The following is a 10,222-nucleotide window of genomic DNA, read 5'->3' on the forward strand; positions in this document are numbered from 1 at the left end:
GCACCTTTCTTGGCGGTAGGATTTGGTTTCATATTGTGCTTTGGCAGGGGTGGTTTCTTTTCAAATCCATTGTGATGTGAACCGGTGTTCGATATCTGCACAAAGATATGCATACATCTTTACCCGAAAAAGGAAACGGTCTGCGCTGAAGCTCGCACAAAACCGCCAGCTCTTTTGCGAGGAGTGCTTTGAATCCGTCCATAGGAGACACCGATTCAAGGTGGGAAAAAACGCCACTGAATGGCCAAGGCGCAGCGGTTGTGATAAAATTGGCTGGCATTTGTTTTTGGTGGACAAAATGATATACATAAGAAGAATGTGCCATGGGGCATGTGCGTTAGGTTTGGCGCCGTTTTCGACAGGGGCTAGACAAGAGACAGCAAATGGATATGCCTGAATGGTTGCCATCGCGGGTTTTGGTTGGTGAGATTAGAGTTGTATTTTATCTTCTCTTGATAACATGATGACACAATTGGGGCGATAAGTGGGACGCTTAACACAAATGAAATGAAACTAGATCTTTTTTTTTGTTGCTCAAGATGGGTAGAATTGATCGAAAAATGTGCTTGTATGATTGTTTTCTCGGTATTGTGATATAACATTTCTTCTTCGTATATTCGTTATTGACTGTATTGAAATATCATATGATAATTATGATCATTTTTGATCTCAAAATCAGCCGACACATGATTAAAACAAAGAACTTTTCACCGATAAAATAACGGGCAAGTCATATATCAACAGTAACGCTTTGTATAAGAGATTGTTAAAAAAAGTGATTTGAGCTTATAATTTATTTCCCATCTCAGCATATTGCAAAATTCATCTAAACTACACTTTACTTGTTATGCCAACGTTCTTCATTCATCGCCGTTGGCACGTCGAATTAAGATCATGTAGAACCGTAGCAGGAAGCGCCCCAGTCGCTCGTCGCGCTGTCCAAGGGAACATTGTTTGCTGCTAAATTGTTTGTCCGTAAATTACGCGGCTACTTAAACAGCGTGTTCAAGGAGCTGATTGTCTACAAACTGCATGCTTGGTGTAGCTAAGTGCAAAGCCGCCGCATAGCGCGAGCGTCCATTCAAGTGATCACGGCACTGCTGGTAACGGGCCAACCTGGGCGGTCATTTCCATGCACATTTACACCGATCTACCCAACGGGCAACGGGTAGGCAAAGTAAAAGAATCGAAATGGAGCCTGCACCTAATGAGGCACCTCTGTCATTGCCGTAAATTATGCCCCGTCACCCAACCCAACGCAGTCGATGTCGACGAGGAACGTTCGAGTAGTTTGATGGTGATGGTTGCATTCACAATGTACAGTATGAGGAGAAAAGTTGATTTTACTACCTCTACAGTACTCTCTCTCTCTCTTTATCTCTCTGTTCTTCTCTTCTTCGTGCATATATCTTTTTTTAAAGCGACCTAATCCATCATACGCGGCAAACGGTTAATCACGGTGCGCGCAACATACTTTTACCCTCGCGGAAACGCCACCAGGTAGAATTGGGGGAAATTGGCGGTGGGACTGGTGCGGTGTCAGGTGATGCCGACCTGCCTGTCATAAACGATAATGCACCCCCTTGCTGCTTCGTACGGTCCCGGTGTGATATCCTTTCCGGGGTGAGTAAAGCACACTAGCCCGAGCACCAATTATATCTAGCCGAGAATCCCCCTCCCAAACGGTGTCAGATGCGGGCTTGCGCACAGACACACACACACATACAATCAGCATAGTTAGCGGGAAGGCCACGACATTGAAGGCGAGGGCCCATGACTGACTGACAGGTTCATATGGTTCTGAGTTAGCGTCTGTAGATCGTACCACCAGCATATATTCGGTCTTTCCCAGTCGTTAACGTTTAGAACGGGTAAAGTCTTGTACGGGTGTAGAGTGAGCCAATCCACGTTTAGGTAAGCGTTTGTGTCAAACGTGAATTCTAATTAGAGCGGTTTGGAGAAGTGTTGTCAGGAAATAGCAACAGAGCAGAAAAAAAGTAACACTTTGTTGTGCAGGTTGATCGGTAATAATGAATAGAAACAATTAATTACTATTCTACAATAAATGATTATTCTACTTCTGGTAGCACATTTATTGTATAATATTAGTGTATCGTTACTCATGTATGCGGATATGGTTAACGTCATTTCCAAAAAATACCCCCTGGTGTCAATAAAGAAGTGCCTGTTGTTTGATTCATTGTTGATGATTTACACCTAACTGAGCCACCAGTCGAGATTAGATCGAACGGGATTGGGTTCAGGATTGAAAGAAGTTCATTGTTTCCCTATTGCAATGCTGCAGCCATGAACACCGTTCTACCGCTCAAGATCTTTCGAAACCGAGACTGATCTAATTCCGAAGGGTGCCGTAGCCTAACCTTGGGAGTTGGCACTAATTCTGCCACCGCAGAGCTCGAAAGCCTCAACGAGCGATCTAAGCGATGCCCGGTATCGCTTACTGCTAATCTGCTGAAAGCGTCGGATTCTGTGTACGTCGGTGTAAGTAAGCTCTCGCAAACACACTTGCGTCATGCGGAATACGTTTTGGAAATGGTACGAGTACCTCGGGGAACCCAGCGTGCACTAAAGCGGTACTGTGTGTCCAGAAGCCGGTAACCGTGAGCTCGCCGTGGAGAGCGCGCCTACCGTACGGTGTGTGACTCTCCTCCCGAATGTAGACGTCGGAATTAGCCCACCAGCTACCATGGGCGAGGTGAAGGCGAAGAACCGATCAAGATCAGGAACTGTACAGCGTGTGGCGATTGCGATCGCTGTATGTGTTTGACAGCTGGTTTCACTTGTCGCTGCTATAAATCTCCGCGACCATTCAGCGGACCATTAATCTTGTTCTTTATGGTGTGCTGGCTTGGCCGACCTCACCGACTGCTGGAGATTAAGGGGAAGTATAAGTGGATGGTGAAGTAGTAGTAGTGGTATTAGTAGGGGACGGGGTTATGCAGACTTAGAGTTCCGCCGCTGCGGTCCAGCAGGCGCCCAGACAAGGTAGACCGCCGGGCTATCTGTATGTCGAGTAAGGGTCGAGCGACTTTATAATAGAAGTCACCTGCTCCTGTTCCAAGGGACATGATCCAGAATCAAATTTGCTAGCCTGCAGGCAAAGTGCAAAGATTCCGCGGGATAGGTAGGAAGAACCGAATGAACCAGGCGAAGGCACCACAATGTTCTGCAACGAGTTAATAAGCGTACCGGTAACGCAAGCCGTACCGGTTGGAAGAAATAAAACCACGTATGCCAGCCTGTCCAATGCCCGACGGGGTCGTTTTTGTGTATCTGTCGTGCGATAGTTTATGATAATTAATAGCGTAGCCCGGTGGGAGCTCACCTTGCCGATCCACCTCCGTTGGCTATAGCTACCAAGAAGGGGGCCAAGAAGGGCACCAAACTACAATACCGGTAATCGATTGATTTTAATTACAACCTCTCCCTCTCGTACCTCCCTGTCCGGCCGTGTTTGCACGATACAGCCCTCTAGATTAGAACGGCTCCCGGGTCAGATAAGCCGTACCCTACTGCTCTCTCGCGGGTGTCCCCCCGTGCCGAGGTGTTGAGCAGCCCTTAACAGCGAGCGCGGCCTTCCATCGGCTTGTCCGGGCGCAACAAGTTGTCGCTTTGGTGACCGAGGTTTACTTTTCTTATCCCCGGGAGATAGATATAGAATGTCAAACAAATCACTTGACATTCGGCGATTGGGAGCGTTAGGAATGGGTCTGCCGCGTTACGGCATCGGGCAAGGTGGCTGGTGGGATTTGCATTTCGAACGGCCTTACGCCGTTCGCTTACACTACGCGGGAGTGTCATAGGACGGTCAAGTGTAATCGAGTTTATCGTGTCGTGGCTTTCGGACCGTTTCGTAGTATTTTTATATCGGGACTGACCTTGCGATAGGTTAGCGCTGGATCTTGCAATCGGACAGGTTTTGTGGCTGCAGCTTTGTTTAGCAATGCGGCACTATCAGCTTGTTGCGATACTTTATCCCGACATCATGTTGTTGCGTTGCTCTTAGGATCGTTTCAGTTCAAATCTTCACGCGTCTGTGTGTATGTATTTCGATGTGCTGCTGTACTATCTTTGACAATCACAGGCAAGCGATGGCGATGTGTGAGATATCGAAATTGGCGTCGGAAGTAACATTTCTTCAGATTTATTTATGACCTTTTTTCGTTTCTTTCAATATGTTCTACCAACAAGCGAGCTACAGAAAGGTCAAGAAATCAGAGCTTACCTATGCGCGCTATCCACAAACAACCACGGCATGGATTTCATTCACAACCCCGTTCAGGATACCGTTCTTGGATATAAGTTGTAGCTTACAACTGCCAATAATTTATGCACTGCGAAAACCGAACCACCATAGAGGTCCTATAAAGATTGGGTTGGGTGTGCGCGTGTGTTTATGGTTCCGCTTTCGATAGCGGATCAACCGTCCGCCAATCCCATATGGACACGGTAGGTAGGCCCGTTAAGGTGCGGATGTAGCCCATTTCGCTGATGCAAATGGTTGGCTCTTTTTGGCTTTAGTCATGGTAGCTTTTGCATCTGCCTTTCGGACGTGCTCCCAATTGAGCAGCTCGATGACATTATTATGGACGCCACGGGTTATAGCGTCCCATCAGACCCACCCTAAGAGTGGAACATGAACAGGCCGATCGGGTGTGCGGAAAGATTGCTTTCAACTCCCGAGTGTTACACCCCGATCGGTTGTCAAGGTCTTCCGCTCAGCATTGAAAGACCTTGCCTGGAAACAGCCTTCCACGTATAAAGTATCGGTCATCAGATACTGACACTCAAAGATTTACGGTTAATCGCGGGCTACCTTTTGTGGCAGCTCGTCGGGACACGAGCACCGGAGAAGGTGTATAATGTTTCGATTTTATTTTTAGCACATTCATTTGCAAATGTATATGATAATCAGGACATTTTCAAAATGTGAAGAATTGCCCTAGCTTGGCGAAAGCTTCTAGCTCACTTTCCCGCCACGACGATAAATGGCGGTTTCGAAATGAAATTTAAAACATCCGTAAGCACGACTAGGTTTTTGGCGACTAACTGAGAAATTATTCACTTGTCATCTTTGGATCGTTTCTTTCGTGTTCAGGGAGGAATCTGGATAGCGTATAATTTATTACAATGTATCAGCAAAGTTTCTATAAAATATTGCTCGAGTAATGAAGATATCTATTGACTAAACAATACAATAAAACCAAACAAAGATTTATAACATTCAAAAGGGGAAAAGAATAAAAGAACACTAGCTGCTCGAAATGCATCACAAACGCATGAAATATAAAATATGTAAAAACTTTAACCTCCTATATAATGAGATTATTTTTGTAAAACATTTACAAATTAAATTTAATCACATAATAATTAAATACATTATCCTCGGTAATTGTGATCTATGATATTCGTTAAAGGCCAGGCTAATGTTGAAGCATGTTAATGTTTGTCGATTTCTAAAAGCGTAAATTACTGTTGATTTGTGTGAACAGTGGTAAAAATTAAAAAAATATTACATTGTCTTTAGTTTAGTGCTTACTCTCAAGTGGGATAGTTACAGAAGCTGCCATCTTCATTGACGTTGAATTAACAATCATTGCTAGTAGAGAAGATCATAGGGAATAACATAGAAACGTGTAAAAACACTCAACATGTCAACGACCACTACTAGCTCTCGTGTAAACTGAATCAATACCAGGAAAGGGTAGGTTTAGGATTAAATTAGGTTTAAATTGAATTAAAGTGATCATTTCCCCACTTTTCCTATCACGCAAGCCATTTTCATATTGATGAAAGCTCGATACGTCGGGTGTTTGTTGAACAATGTATCCATGGAATCAAATAGTGGAAGCAGTTGTGATTAGATTGATTATTAGATTGATTTCCATGGCTTAGATCAGGAGTCGGTGAATTTGTCAAGAGCTGAGCCGAATAAATGTTTTTTTTTTTTTCTGGGCTAGTATCCTAAATGGAGCATTTTTTCTTTTATATTTAGAGATTTTTAAAACAAACGAACGTAGTGAATATCTCACCGAACACAAGTTGGTTTAATATCTGGTTACAGCCAATCTGTTTCGCGGGTCGTATTAGGCCCATGATTCGGACTTTGTTGATCCCTGATTTTGAAGAAGACAACGTGTCTCGAGACAGAATATATAATGGATATTTATATTTCGCCAGATGTTGATAACCAATTCTTCTTCAGACCATTTTGCATTACCAGAACTTGATATCATTCGATGATGTGTAGGTGTTATCATAAAACCGTACGATATGGGTTAGTAATTGTCTAGCTATAGCAGCTAGATTAAATTTATGAACTGCCAATTTTGCTAAATAATTTTCATTGAATATTCCCTTTTGTTTGGGAAAAAAGCTTTATACGAACAATATAACAACGTAAGAAAAATAATAAAGAAAAATCTTAAAACACTGATCAAAATATTTCAATTGGTTAAAACTGGCTTAGGTCATTCCAAACATAAAATGGTTGAAATTAAATATCCGCACATTAACTATAAGTGTGCTTTTCGACCTTTCCTGCCTTGACAACAGTTATAAATCCTTTCCAAAACATATTTACTAAAGGTTTTAAGCAAGCACATTAAGTTGTTTAACACATTTGAAGTATATTTTCATAGTTTCTTTTTAGCAATTAGGTAAAGTCATATAATCTGTATAAGAAAAGTAATATTAAGGTATATTAGAAGGTATTTTAAGATACAAATAAATAAATAAATAATCGAAGGCAGCATCATTTCGCGAATTCGTATCTATGTTTGAATTATGTTTAATATTATAGTAATAATATTATAATAAGTATATTTCAAACTAAGTATACTTCCCTTAGTTCTACGTGACTCATTTAAAAAAGGTGGGAATCATTACAATGACGATTGAAACCATTGCTACGTTTTCAGTAATTGTAAAATCATTCAAAGCTCAAAACTTTTCACCATCTAAACGGGAGAAAAAACACTGTTTCATTTCAGCGAACTACTACTGGAATGCTAACTCAAGATTCAATCAACTGTCATCAATGATAATTGGTAAAATGGCGTAAGGAAAATTGAGCGATTCGCCAAGGTCGAAGCACAAAATTGCGCCCAATAACATGAAGACGAGCGAAGAATAACGCAGATAACGCCTCTGTTTGCTAACTTGGTATCAACGTTTTTCTCCCACCCATACCTTATTCGATAGTTAGTATGGGTTAGGTTGTGGAAGTTACTATAAAACCTGATTGGGAGTTTCGCTTGGGTTTTCCCTGCGTAGATAAGAGGGGAAATGTTAAATGCTGATGACAATACGAGGTTTTGATGGGGTTGAGAGAGTGTGTTTTTGTTGGTTAGTAAGGTTCGTGGCGTTCGTGGACGATTGTTTCCAGATCGCTGGCGAGAAGATCCATGTCCACGCTACCCCTGCCGCTTGGAAACCCGCTTTCTTAGCGCACATTCAGAGTTTGTTAGCTCAAGCGGGTGGTTGATGTAGGGCGGGCGACGGGGCGTTTAGAGAGTCATCGCAAGCCTTACTCATTAGCGGAGCCGGTTTATGGGTTTTGGCAATAAATTAAACAAATAAAAAATCGAGCGAATCTCTCAGGCGAGGAAAAGATCGGTCTGTGTAGGGTAGGAAACGATCAAACAGTAAATTCAACCCCGCTAAAACACAACCCGAACGACCTCTATCTTACTGTGCTGAGAGTGATGTGGGTCGGAGATGGCTGTCGGTTGCTCTTCTTTAGCCTTTTTCGTCTCCTTTACAAGCAGGGAAGGTCGATGGGTGGTGCGAAGAATGTGCCCGTTTTTTTAAGGCTGCCAGGGGCAGATTCACGTTTTTGGACATCTTCCCGCAAAGCGACGGACTAGAGGGAGTCGTTGTGCGAAAAGAAGTCGAGGTCAATCGGTTGACTCTTGACACCAGTCCGTGTCGCCTTGGGCAGAAGAAGTCAATCTGCGACTAGTATGGTTCGCACTGTTACCAAGGAAGAAGATGAAACTATGACTATGACTATGAAAAAAGACAACATACTATGAAACCTGATTTGATAGAACCTTCCGTACGCTTCCCAGTTTGAGAAGAAGAAGGGTCAAATACATATGAGCTGAACGTGAATTTTGTGAAGAATTTAGCAAATTTTGTTTTCATTCTGCATTCGCATGGAATGGCATAGCAGATGTGTCTGCTGAGTACAGGTGGCATAAGGTTAAGGTAGACTGTGTTTGATTCTTTTTTTGCTACCCAGCGCAATCGATAGCGTTTCGGTTCGCACCGTCGTTTCGGGTGCCATTTGGACTTGCAAATGTTTTAAGGTGATTTTATGGCTCAACATTTTGCACCCGTTGCTAAATGTAAAAGTTTTAATGGGAATGGAAAAGCGAAATGTTTATTTATTTTTTGCATAGTTTTTAATAAACGTTTGAATAATATAAATACAAATGTTGCACATAGGATTACTAGTGAATCTTATATTAAAAAAATGATTTTAAAGGATTGTATTATTTTTCTTTTGTTTTCTCGTTTAAACTATGGATCAAAAGAATTATTCTTCGTTGTATCTAATAAAATTTGATTCAAAAATTGATGGATAGTAAAAACTAATTATAAGTCAGTACAAAAAACAGCTGTTTCACGAAAAGAATTCCTATCATAATAATTTTTAATCGTTATGAACGAGCGTGAAAGCATGCGTACAACCAAACTTCCCCTACACGAACCGTAATCCGACCGGCTGGCGTGGCGAAGGAACGGAGGAGGAACGAAACCGAAAGAGCATAACATATTAGAAGGTTTTCGTTAGACATCGCTAGGGCAGCATGGGTGCGTAGAGTGCGGTGAAGTAGAAATCGTTTGGACAGGTATCGCTTCTCGGCCTAAAGGCTAAGATCAAAGTGTAGTATCTGTTCTTATCAGCTTAACATCTGATAGCTCTCCCATAGGGAGACGACAAATGTTAAACTGATTTTTGGAAAGAGGCGGATCGTACGGGGCTTGCTCCACATCCGCCACGGGTTGGCCCGGTATTGCAGTACCGCCGGGATCGGCCCAACTATTCTCAAAAATCACTAACTGACTATAAAAATAGGGATTATTAATCCTTAATCATTAAAATCAATCCTTCACGATGGATTTGATTGTTTAAGATCACAATGCTCAATTCGATAATAAGCATGTACGTGAACTATGATCATTTAAAGTGATTTAAAGTTTATGATTTATAGCAATGTGCAATCATAATATACATTATGATAACATGAATAATTTAAAAAGATGATTCTTAAATTTTATAGCATGTCAACTGCAAAGTACACGTTCGTGTCTCGTGTTACAGTATCAACTAAAAAACTCAGTAACATGCCCGGCATAGGTTCTAGCCTAGAATGGATCGTCTCACCGCAGCAAGAACTTGACTGACGATCCATCTGCGTGGTACCTAAATAAGTATCGAAAGTCCTATATAGGTCGAGAAAGTCTGCATAAGACGTTCACGTTAAATAGAAGAAGAATATATTGAAAAAGATATCCTTTTTAAGATGTTGTTTTCTTTTTTTGTGTAACTATCCTGAATCTAAAATTTCAAAAAAAATTATGAAGAATTATTTATTGGAAAAGGATGTGTTTCTTTTTATTTTTATTTTTTGCAAGAACACTGTCGGACGCGTTTGCAGACCAATACCGGATATAAAATCATTCTGAAATTATTTTAAATAATTTTTATGGGCAACTGCGTTCACAGTATAAGAATTAAAAAAAAACGATACGGCTGTATTTAACAAATGATCCCTTAACATTTTCATAGACATGTGGTCTCTTAGAACAAATAAAGATCTCGTTTACAAAAGTTTTTGGAACATTTATAAGGTTTCACATACGCTGTAACCGTTAGAAGAAATTAGACTGCGGACATATTTTGAATATTTAAATTTTGTAAATAATATCTTTACATTCAAATAAATTGCATGGTAGAATTTGATCATTAAAATAGAAGAGGTTTTTGATTTTTGTGAGCAAGTTGTTGGGTTTAACGCGTTGATAGCGTTGTTAACGTGTGAATCAAAAGCTTTTTATGTGTTTCAAACTGTGGTAATAACATAAATAAACATGTATTCGAACATGTACGAAGTAAAATGCCTTCGTAAATTGTATTAGTATAGAGTTATGTACAAATCGTGAACGATAAAATTAATCATTTTATCCCGGT

At 41.1% G+C, this 10,222-nt stretch overlaps 1 protein-coding gene and 1 non-coding gene across 2 annotated transcripts in view; one reads left to right on the plus strand and one right to left on the minus strand.

Annotated features, from left to right (window-relative positions):
- The window catches only part of LOC1275257 (Krueppel-like factor luna), a 136,820-nt gene that overhangs the window by 51,085 nt on the left and 75,513 nt on the right, over positions 1-10,222 (minus strand). The window lies entirely within an intron of this gene.
- LOC11176084 (U2 spliceosomal RNA) lies at positions 8,882-9,075 on the plus strand. The gene has a single exon (XR_003025305.2). It is a non-coding gene; the product is annotated as a U2 spliceosomal RNA (small nuclear RNA).

This window comes from Anopheles gambiae, chromosome 3 (genome assembly GCF_943734735.2).
Source record: "Anopheles gambiae chromosome 3, idAnoGambNW_F1_1, whole genome shotgun sequence".
In the NCBI taxonomy this organism is placed as follows: Eukaryota; Metazoa; Arthropoda; class Insecta; order Diptera; family Culicidae; genus Anopheles; species Anopheles gambiae.